Source organism: Malus sylvestris, chromosome 13 (assembly GCF_916048215.2).
Source record: "Malus sylvestris chromosome 13, drMalSylv7.2, whole genome shotgun sequence".
NCBI lineage: Eukaryota > Viridiplantae > Streptophyta > Magnoliopsida > Rosales > Rosaceae > Malus > Malus sylvestris.
In genome coordinates this window covers 39,730,773-39,741,468 of record NC_062272.1, presented here as the reverse complement: position 1 = coordinate 39,741,468, position 10,696 = coordinate 39,730,773, and positions in this window count along the sequence as shown.

The window sequence follows — 10,696 nt, the reverse complement described above, 5'->3', positions numbered from 1 at the left end:
ATATTTTTCGTTTGTGTGCTAATGTCACATCTTGGCTCGGGCCCCCACCACATCCAGGCTCGATTCTGCCGTAGCACGATATTGTCCACTTTGGGTCCTGACCACGCCCTCACGATTTTGTTTCTGGGAACTCACATGAGAACTTCCCAGTGGGTCACCCATCTTGAGATTGCTCTCGCGCGAACTTGCTTAACTTCGGAGTTCCGATGGAACCCGAAGCAAGTGAGCTCCCAAAAGGCCTCGTGCTAGGTAGAGATGAAAATATACATATAAGGCTTACAGGATCCACTCCCCTGTGTGATGTGGGATGTTACAATCCACCCTACCTGAGGGGCCCGACGTCCTAGTCGGCACACTCCTGGCCAAGGATTGGTTAATTGTTAAGACCCCACATCGCCCAGGGGAGTGGATCCTCTATGCCTTATATGTATTGTTGATGCACAAAATCAGTGAGGACTTTGGTACAACATAAAGTGTTAAATTTGTGACCTTCGCTAGATTGCTCCGGTCACTAGTGTGGATAAGTATGTAAATGGATAGGGACAGGGAAGCAAACACAAGATGTACGTGGTTCACGCATATTGGCTACGTCCACGAAGTAGAGGAGTTCTCATTAATTGTGAAGGTTTACACAAGTACATAGGTTCAAGCTCTCATTTAGTGAGTACTGGTGAATGATTTAGTACAAATGACATTAGGAAATATTGTGGGAGAATGATCTCCTTTTATAGAAGAGAGTTTCTAGCTTTGTTTTGACATTGACACATGTTGTGTTGTGATTGGCTTCCGATGTTGGCACGCGTCGCGCTATGATTGGCTTCTGATGTCAACATGTGTCACGCTGTAATTGGCCTCTTGGTTGAAGGGAAACTCTTCTGGGTCCTTGACGGTATAACGTTGACCGGTGCTCGGTAGTTTCGGGAATGGTCAAGTATGGTACAAGCAGTGCTCCCCTAAGTTCCTGAGTGAGGGAAGCTCCTCAGTTGGGGACTTGCAAGATCCAAGCCGCTAAGTAATCACGAAACTTCTAAGTACCGAAGTGTGGTATCGTCTTCACTTGCCTTATCTGTCTCATAGGTAGATGTGGCATCTTCTCTGGAAATACTTTTCCTCCATCCAGGGGTGGTATCTTTAACCGATGGAGATGCACAAGGTAATGTATCAATTTGACTTAAAGCTTACTTTTAGTTTCAGGCTTGGTCAAGCGCGATACAAACCATGTAGTAGGAGTCTCCCAAGTCACCGAGCTACGAGATTTGCCGAAAGAGGTGACAGATAAGGTAAGCAATCAGAGTTCCAAGCAATCAGTCCCAGATCAGAAGTTTGATTTCGAGTTCCGGCTGATTGTTCTCATTCTCCCTATCTTGCAGGCAGCAAGAAGGATAAAGAGAAGAAAAAGGAGAAGAAATGATATGAGATACTTTTGCTTTTGAAGAAATAACTTTCCACAGGCTTATTCTTGAACTAGGCTGGAGGGTTTTCTAGTTTCCTTCATAGTATAAGGCCGTCTCAAGAATTTGAGGGTCAAAACAAGTTCATCAAATCTAGAGTACATTCGACTCTGATGATATGGGATACTTTTGCTGTTGACAAAGTAGTGGATGTATCGGCACGTGTTCTATTATGCTTGTCTCCACATGCTTCCTTGTATCCTTCTCACTTGCCCTATATGTTCCTCAGGCAGATGTGGTATCTTCTTTGGAAGCATAAGATGTTGAAGATGAGTACTCCAGAGCAATGCCAGGTAAGTAATTAGGCAAGGGGTTCCAGGCAGTCAGTTCCTGATTGGAAGCTTGATTCCAAGTGCTGACTGATTGCTCTCTTTCTTCTTGTCTTGCAGGTAAGAACAAGGGCAAAGGAAAAGACAGGGAAAAGCATGATATGGGATTGATAGGAGCATATTTATGCGCCTTAGTTAGTTAGTTCTTATGCATTTATGTTGTGTTTTCTTAGTTAAGTTAGTCTTTTAAGCTATTTTCATGTGTTTTCAGGTTTTAAGGACAAAGTAAGCAAAAGGATGCAATTTGGAGCATTTTGGAGCAAAATTGAGCTAGAATGGAGTTCATGCATGTGGAGCACAAAGAATGGACGAATTTGAAGGATTGAAGAGCTAGGAATGTGTTTCAAAGTTGAAGACTTGAAGATGCAAAGTTTCCTAATTGAAGTGGGAAAGTGCTTAATTGAAGATGAAATCCTAGTCAAACATGGATTCCTAGTTGAATAAGGATTCCTAGTTGAGGAATGATTCCTAAGTGAAGTTGGATTCCTAGAAGATTGAAGTTTCCTACTCAAACAAGGTTTCCTACTTGAAGAAGGGAAGTTAAAGCCAAAGAATCAGCTCAAGTGAAGAAACCTTATCCAAAACATTATCCAAACCCTATCCTATCCAATCCTATCTTATCTTATCCTAATCCTAATCCACCTACATTTCAGCTACTTGGGAGGATTCCTAGCTAGATTAGGATGCTTAAAATCAGATTTCTAGAAAACCTAATCCTTTCCTACAAAAAATGGCGCCTAGAACCTTTCTAGAAGACCTTGGCCTTGAATTGCAAGTCAGCCACTTTCCCTCCACTTTGTGCCGTGAGTTTCACCCAATTCCCTTTGGATTTTGGTTTCTAGAAGCCCTTATCCCTTCCTGGTTTGGTGCCGCACCTTATCCCCTCATTCCCTTTGGATTTCTGATTTGTTTTCCTTCAAGGATTGTGTTTTATTTTCCTATGCAACTTAGGCCTTTAAATCCTTTTCCTTTGCTACCTAGGGGCTGGATTTTCAGCCTATAAATACAACCCTTTGCCGCACCATTTAGACACCACCCTCTACCAGATTTTCACTACATCATTCACCCAATCATCCCTTGTGTGCCGTGAGTTTGCAAAGGAGGAAGAAGGAGACTCTTGGAGCCATGCATGCCATTCAAGGAGCTTGGATTGTTGGAGCGTTTCTAGGTGTTTTCTATCTTTATGTCAATGTTTAGATTTATTTATCTTTGTTTATTTGCGAACATGAGGAACTAATTTCTTTATAGTTAGAGGGGAATTCAAAGCCATGATCATATGTTTTATATGACTTGATTTCCTCCAGTTATGATTTCATGAATCGTGAATGTGGTTTACTTATCTATTTGATTGATAACATGTTTATGTATGTTAATTAAGGATGCATACTTAGTTTGCATGCATAAATTTGATGCTAGAGTATAAGGGAATTTCACCTAATCGTTATTAACTTATATTCATAAGTAGTAAAAGTCGCTAGTCACGATTGTGTTAAGTAAATCCTTGGCAAGAGTAACATGCGTATTCCATAGTTATGAATGCCTCGTCAATGTTTATGATTTCCATTGAACTTAATGATCTTTGATATGTGTCTCTATCATGCGTATTCCATAGTTAGGGTCCTTGATAAGAATAATTTGGTTGTAATGCGTATTCCATTCAATTCAATGAATCTAGGGAAATCTGAGAATTAATTGGTGCAATCTAGTTAATTTGGGACATTGTCATTCATGGTTTGTTGAAAGAGTAACTGGAAATCGAGTCGTATGCATATGTTTCATGTGTGGAGAAGGAACCCTCTAACTAGCCTTTCACCATTCTTTTTCATCCAAAATCGTTTTCATTAAGTTTGTTTTTAAAGTTTATACTTTAAAGTCCAATTTCGTCAAAACCAACCCCCTTACTTTTAAGTCTTGTTTTTAGAGTCAAAACTTGTTTCTTTTAATTCTTTTGAGTCTTTGAAGTTCTATTTTCGTCCAAATCACTTGTTAGGTCTAGAATTGAGTCTTTTTGGTTGTTATTTGCTGTTTTGAGTGTTTTGAGTTAGTTTTGAGTCTATAGAGTCTAGTTTAGTGTTTTTGAGTCTTATTTGTGTTGATTAGCATCCCTAGTTAATCCCCGGTCTAGAACGATCCCTACTTGCATCATTACTACAATTGTCATCAATAGGGTTTAATTTGTGTGTCAACATAATTTTCACATCAAATTTTGACACATCAGGGATACTCTTTCTTTTGACCCTGATGATATGAGATACTCTTGCTCTAGTGTGGCTGGTTTGCATAGGTATTATTGGGGGGGGGGGGGAAAGAAAGCTGAGTATTTCAAGAGGCTTTGTTGGGAGTGCCCTCTCAGATATGAGAAAGGGTTGAGCATTTTTGCAGGTCTACTTGTTCGTGGAGGATGGAGGTCGACATATATAGGAGTCTCCCTAACACCAAGTAGTACTGCTATTCCTTTACCCTTCTTGGTCATAGCAATATAGTGGGAGCTGCAAGCTTCATGTGTTTTAACTTTGTCAGAGCACTTTGAAAAAGTGGTCTGTGGTATCTGGAAAGCTGATGTTGCGTGTGAAGATTGCAGACAAATTTTATCCAAGGAAATCTGGCTCTCGAAGTTCGGAGAGCGGTGCCTCTTCGGTTTTCGAACAAGTAATCCTATTGGGGGTCTGGCTCTCGAGATTCAGAGAGCGTTAGCTTTTCAATTTTTGAACAAGCAATCCTATTGGAGATCTGGCTCTCGAGATTTAGAGAGCGGTGCCTCTTCGATTTTTGAGAAAGCTATCCTGGTAAGAGTCTGGCTCTCGAGATTCAGATAGCGGTGCCTCTTCGATTTTTGAGAAATCAATACTGGTGAGAGTCTAGCTCTCAAGATTCGAGGAGCGGTGCCTCTTCGATTTTTGAGAAAGTAATCTTGTTGGGAGTGTTTTCTCGATGTGAGTAAAGGTTGGGCCTTTTTGCTGGTCTACCTTGCCACGGAGCACGAAGGTTGACACACATAGGGACTTTCCAATTATCAAGCAGTGGTGCTGTTCCTTTACCCTTGTAGGTAATGGTAGGGTAGCTGGACCTTTAAAATTTATATGTCTAAACTTTGTCAGAGATCTTTGGCAAAGTTATCTGTGGTACCCGAAGAGCTGATGTTACGTGTGGGAATTGTCAACATATTTTACTCAGGAAAATCTGCTTCTCGAAATCCGGAGAGTGATGCCTCTTCTATTTTTGAACAAACGGCCCTGTTGCCCTTTCTTTTATAGGGGCACCAATTGTGTGCAAGAAGTACATTCAAAGAGTTATTGCTTGTAAGAAATTTCCCCTTATTTTCGTACTTTAGAGATTTATTGGACCTCATTTCTCCTTCATCATTTCTGAAAATGTCTAGCCCATCCGACCGTCGTTTTGACTTGAACTTTGGTGAAGAGGCAGCCATGCCTCCTTAAGATAACATATAACGCCCATCCTTAATCCCTATTGGTCCTCTTACCGTTAGGGACTCTGTGATGAAGAATGATATGACCGCTGCGGTGGTGGCCAGGAACCTTCTCACTCCCAAAGATAACAGACTACTTTCCAAACGGTCTGATGAGTTGGCTGTTAAGGATTCTTTGGCTTTCAATGTTCAGCGTGTAGGTTCTGTGTCTAATATGGCCCAACGCCTTTTTGCTCGAACCCGCCAAGTTGAATCATTGGCGGCTAAAGTGATAAGTCTCAAACAGAAAATTAGAGGGCTTAAGCATGAGAATAAACAGTTGCACAGGCTGGCATATGACTATGCTACAAACATGAAGAGGAAGGTTGACCAGATGCAAGAATCTGATGGTCAGATTTTACTTGATCATCAGAGGTTTGTGAGTTTGTTCCAAAGGTATTTATTGACTTCGTCTTCTGGGGCTGTACCGCGTAATGAAGCTCCAAATGATCAACCTCTGATACCTCCTCCTTCTGGGGTTCTATCCAGTACTGAGGCTCTGCCGACTGCTAAGACTTCTCCTGAGCAATCTTTGTGAAGGCTCCCTCTTGTTTGTTTATTTTGATTCATGTATATGTACATACTTGTAACTTATCGGAGATATCAATAAATAAGTTTTGCTTCATTTCAACGTATTGTGTTAAATACACCAAAGCCTTCTTCACTAAGTTCTTTGAATTTTTTCTTTTGTTGAAACTTGTATGTTGAAGCTTTGTGAGTGAAGCATGTATGTTGAGGTAGTGCTCCTTAATTTCCCGAGTGAGGAAAACTTCTCGGTTGGAGACTTGAAAAATCCAAGTCACTGAGTGATCGTGAGACTTCCGAGTATCAAGGTGCAGTAGCATATGGTAGGAGTCTCCCAAGTCTCCGGTCGAGGGAGTTGACGAAAGTTTGTAGCCCAAAACTCCTCTTTCATATATATTGGTTATGAAAGTTGTTAGGCCTAAAGAAGCGGAGGCCTAGGCATTTTTTATTTTTATTTTTTTTCTTCGAATTTTCGAATTTCCAAAAAAAAAAAAAAAAAAATATATATATATATATATATATATATATATATATATATATATATATTTTTAAGCTTTGTTGGTGAAGCTTTGGTGTTGAAGCTTTGTAGGTGAAGCTTTGTGGGTGAAGCTTTTGTAGGTGAAGCTTTTGTGGTGGGTGAAGCTTTTGTAGGTGAAGCTTTTGTAATGGGTGAAGCTTTTGTGGGTGAAGCTTTTGTAGGTGAAGCTTTGGAGTTGAAGCTTTTGTTGGGTACCATGAATTGATTTTGCTTCACACTATCTTGATCAAGATAGTATGAAGCTTTTGAGAATTTGTAGCTGTCATCTATTGATGAAGCTTGGTTGAATTTCCCAATTTTCCTTTTTTTTTTTGGGAAAATTAGAAATTTGGAAGTGTGGGGGAGATAACATATACAAATTTTGCTTCCACACTGCTGAGTAAGAGATTGTAATGCAAGCCACATCTTGTAGTAGTCAAAGGTTTGGATGAACCATATAAATTGAATTTGCTTCGAACAGTCTTGATCAAGAGTGTGTGAAACTTCCTACGAGTTGTAATTGCCCTTTATTGATGAAGCTTTTGGCACCATAAATTGGTTTTGCTTCACACTGTCTTGATCAAGAGTGTGTGAAGCTTTTAAGAATTGTGGTTGAACTCCTTTGATGGGGCTTTTGTTGGCACCATAAATTGGTTTTGCTTCACACTGTCTTAATCAAGAGTGTGTGAAGCTTTTAAGAATTGTAGTTGCCCTCCATCGATGAAGCTTTTGTTGGCACCATAAAAATGGTTTTGCTTCACACTGTCTTGATCAAGAGTGTGTGAAGCTTTTGAGAATTGTGATTGCCTTCCATTGATGAAGCTCTTGTTTGGATTATAAATTGGTTTTTGCTGTACACTGTCTTGATTAAGAGTGTGTGAAGCTTTTAAGGATTTCCATTGTTGTGACAGATGGATTTGAGACCCTTTTGTTTTCCTCTGAATGTAAGGCTCAAGAAACAATTGGAAGTGACTAAGGAACAGTTGGAGACAACCATCCTTGAGGTTTCCAAGGTTAAAAGGGAGTTGGATAATGCCTTGGTTGAGGTTTCTGGGCTGAAGAGGGGTATCCCAACCGAGAGGGATGCTGCTGTGCAGGAGTTCTTAGGTTCCCAGGCCTTTCACGATGCCTTTAAACCTCACTGCATCCGGGCGGCTAATTTTAGAAAAGGAAATGGATGGCCGTTCTTGAACGTTACGACAATGGAAGCATTATTCGAAAGTACCGTGATGAGATGGATGAGTACTGACAAAAAGGTGAAGCCTTCGTCCTCACAGTTGATCCTAGTGGAAATGATGACTCTGATAATGAGGCTAGTATCAGTGAGCAGTCTCAGGAGAGTGAGGATGGTCCTGGAGATGTTGAGGAAGGTGGTGATGGCGATGGGGTTGAAACACATAGTGATATTGTTAGGGGTTCGGCCTCATATGAGGATGACTCGTAGTGCCCTTTTTTCTGCATGTACTTTGGATGTACGAGTTTGTTGTTTGTGTGGCATGTGCCATGTACTCTGGATGTACTAGTTTGTTGTTTGTGTGGCATGTGACCTGTATTCTGGATGTACTAGTTTGTTGTTTGTGTGGCATGTGCCATGTTGTAAGCCTGAGAGCTTTTTATTTATGGATGCTTACGACTTTGTACCGTATAGTTTGATGTTAATTACCAAGAATTTGCACTATCATTGATGAATGCCTGGCTATGTTTGAGCAAATCTTTTGTTTAGATATAAGCCATAACATAGGTCAGATTGAATGAATATACTGTGGAGCTATTTGTTTATTTGTATAGTCTTGTTGACATATACTTAGACTTTATTTCCTGTTGGGAGCATTCATGTTGAAGCTTTGAACCCGAGTGTTTCATTGCTAGGAATGTAAGAGGATTAGGATCGAGTTGTCTAAATCACCTCTTTATTGAATTCATGCCAAATGGTATTCGTTACATAGGATGCCGAACGGCTGAAGCTTAACACTTGTACAATGTGAGTTTACTTTTAATAGTACTTCAAGTGGTCAACGTTCCATGGATGGCCAATGGTCTTGCCATCGGAGCTTCTAAGCTTGTAGGAGCCTGGGCAACTGATGCCAACAACTTCAAACGGTCCATCCCAGTTTGGACCAAGTGTTCATTCACTCGAGACTCTGTCGTAGAGTAATCTTTTCTTCAATACCCAGTCCCTCACTTTGAAAGAACGAGGTTTGACCCTTGAGTCATAGTAGTTGGAGATGCGCTGCTTGTAGGTGACATTCCTCAAGTGAGCCTGGTTTTTGTGTTCCTCGACTAGATCTAAGTTGAGGGTAAGTTGGTTGTCATTTTCGCTTTGCACGTAGTTCTGGACTCGGAACGTTGCTTGCTCAAGATTAACTGGGACAACTACCTCTGTACCAAAGACAAGTGAGAATGTGGTTTCTCATGTTGACGTTCGATACGAAGTGCGATATGACCAAAGAACTTGGGGTACAAATTCTGGCCAACAACCTTTAGCCTTGTCCAAGCTGGTTTTCAAAGTTCGCTTGATTATTTTGTTGATGACTTCGACTTGTCCATTAGACTGGGGATGAGCTAGGGAGGCAAAACATAAGTCGATGTTGAAATTAGAGCAGAACATCCTGAACTTATTGTTGTCGAACTGTCGCCCGTTGTCAGTGACTATCACATTGGGAATGCCAAATCTGCAAAGGATGTTCTTCCATACAAAGTCTTTTATTTTTGCCTCAGTAATGGTTGCCAAGGGTTCTACTTCGACCTACTTTGTGAAGTAGTCAACTGCAACGATTGCATAGCGGACCTTGCCCTTCCCTGCAGGCATTGGGCCGATCAAATCAAGTCCCCATTGGGCGAAGGGCCAATGGCTGATCATAGGATTGAGCGGCTCGAGAGGGGAGTGAGGAATAGTTGTGTTACGTTGACACTTATCACATGAGCGAGATATTCTGATGGCATCTTGGTGGAATGTTGGCCAGTAATATCCTTGGCGAAAAGCCTTATGTGTTAGGGATCGAGATCCAGCATGATCTTCGAACACTCCTTCATGTATTTCTCGAATGACAGTTTCCGCCTTTGCGGGCGTAAGGCATCTTAGGTATGGTAGGTTAAAACCTCGTTTGTAGTGTTGGTCATTAATGATCAAGTAACGGGTAGCCTTGTATTGGATTTGCTTAGCTTGGATTTTATCGTTTGGGAGGGTACCATGCACAAGGAATTTATAAATCGGGGTAATCCAACTATCCCCCTGTTTTAAATTGCACACCTCCGCCGCCATGGTGCTTAGTGCCAACAATTCGACCTGAATTTTTGTCCCAATTTTGTCTTCCATTGCTGAGGCGAGGTGAGCCAAAGAGTCTGCATGACTGTTTGCCGCTTGAGGAATTTGGGTGATCTGGTAGTGGAAGTGCTTGAGCAACAATTGTGTTTGTGCCAGATATGCTGCCATGGAGCTATCCTTATCGTTAAAGTTGTTGGTGACCTGGTTAACCACCAACTGGGAGTCGCTGAATATATCAATTGGTTTAACCCCAAGGTGTTTGGCTAAACGTAAGCCTGCTAGAAGGGCTTCATATTAAACCTCATTATTTGATGCCTTGAATTTGAAACGAAGAGCATACTCCATTGCCACTTTGTTAGGGGTCATAAGGACTAGTCCTGCTCCATAACCTTGTTGGTTGGACGAGCCATCAACATATAGAGTCCATGCTAGGGCTGTTGGTTATATTTTTTGGGCTTCCGAGGGTAATAAAACCACTTCTTTAGGTGTAGAACAATGTCAACAGGATTTGTGAAGTCAGCGATAAAGTCTGCCACTGCTTGGCCCTTCTCAGCTGGCTTTGGTTGGTAGGAGATGTCAAACTCACCCAATGCTATCACCCATTTGATCATTCTCCCCGAAGTGTCAGGACTTTGGAGTATCTATCGAAGATGATGATTGGTAAGCATGATGATGGAATGTGCTTGGAAATAAGGGCGAAGTTTTCGAGCAGGCATGACTAATGCTAAAGCCAATTTCTCAATGTTGGAGTATCGTGTCTCCGCATCTTGTAAGGCCTTACTAGCGTAGTAGACAGGCCGTTCGACATTACCATCCTTTCGAATGAGAACATAACTTACTGCTGAAGCCTATACTGATAGATAGATAATGAGAGTGTCACCAACCTCAGGTTTGGAGAGCAGATGGGCTTTACTCATGTAGTCCTTGAGGTTCTTGAATGCCTTGGCACATTCATCAGTCCATGTAATGTACTTCTTACTTCCCTTAAGTGCTTTGAAGAAAGGAGCACATCTGTCTGTGGCCTTAGAGATGAACCTAGTTAAGGCTGCCACCTTGCCAGTAAGGCTCTGGATGTCTTTCGAAGTTATCAGTTCCTTCATGTCGAGGATTTCTTTGATCTTCTCGGGATTAGCCTCAATGCCT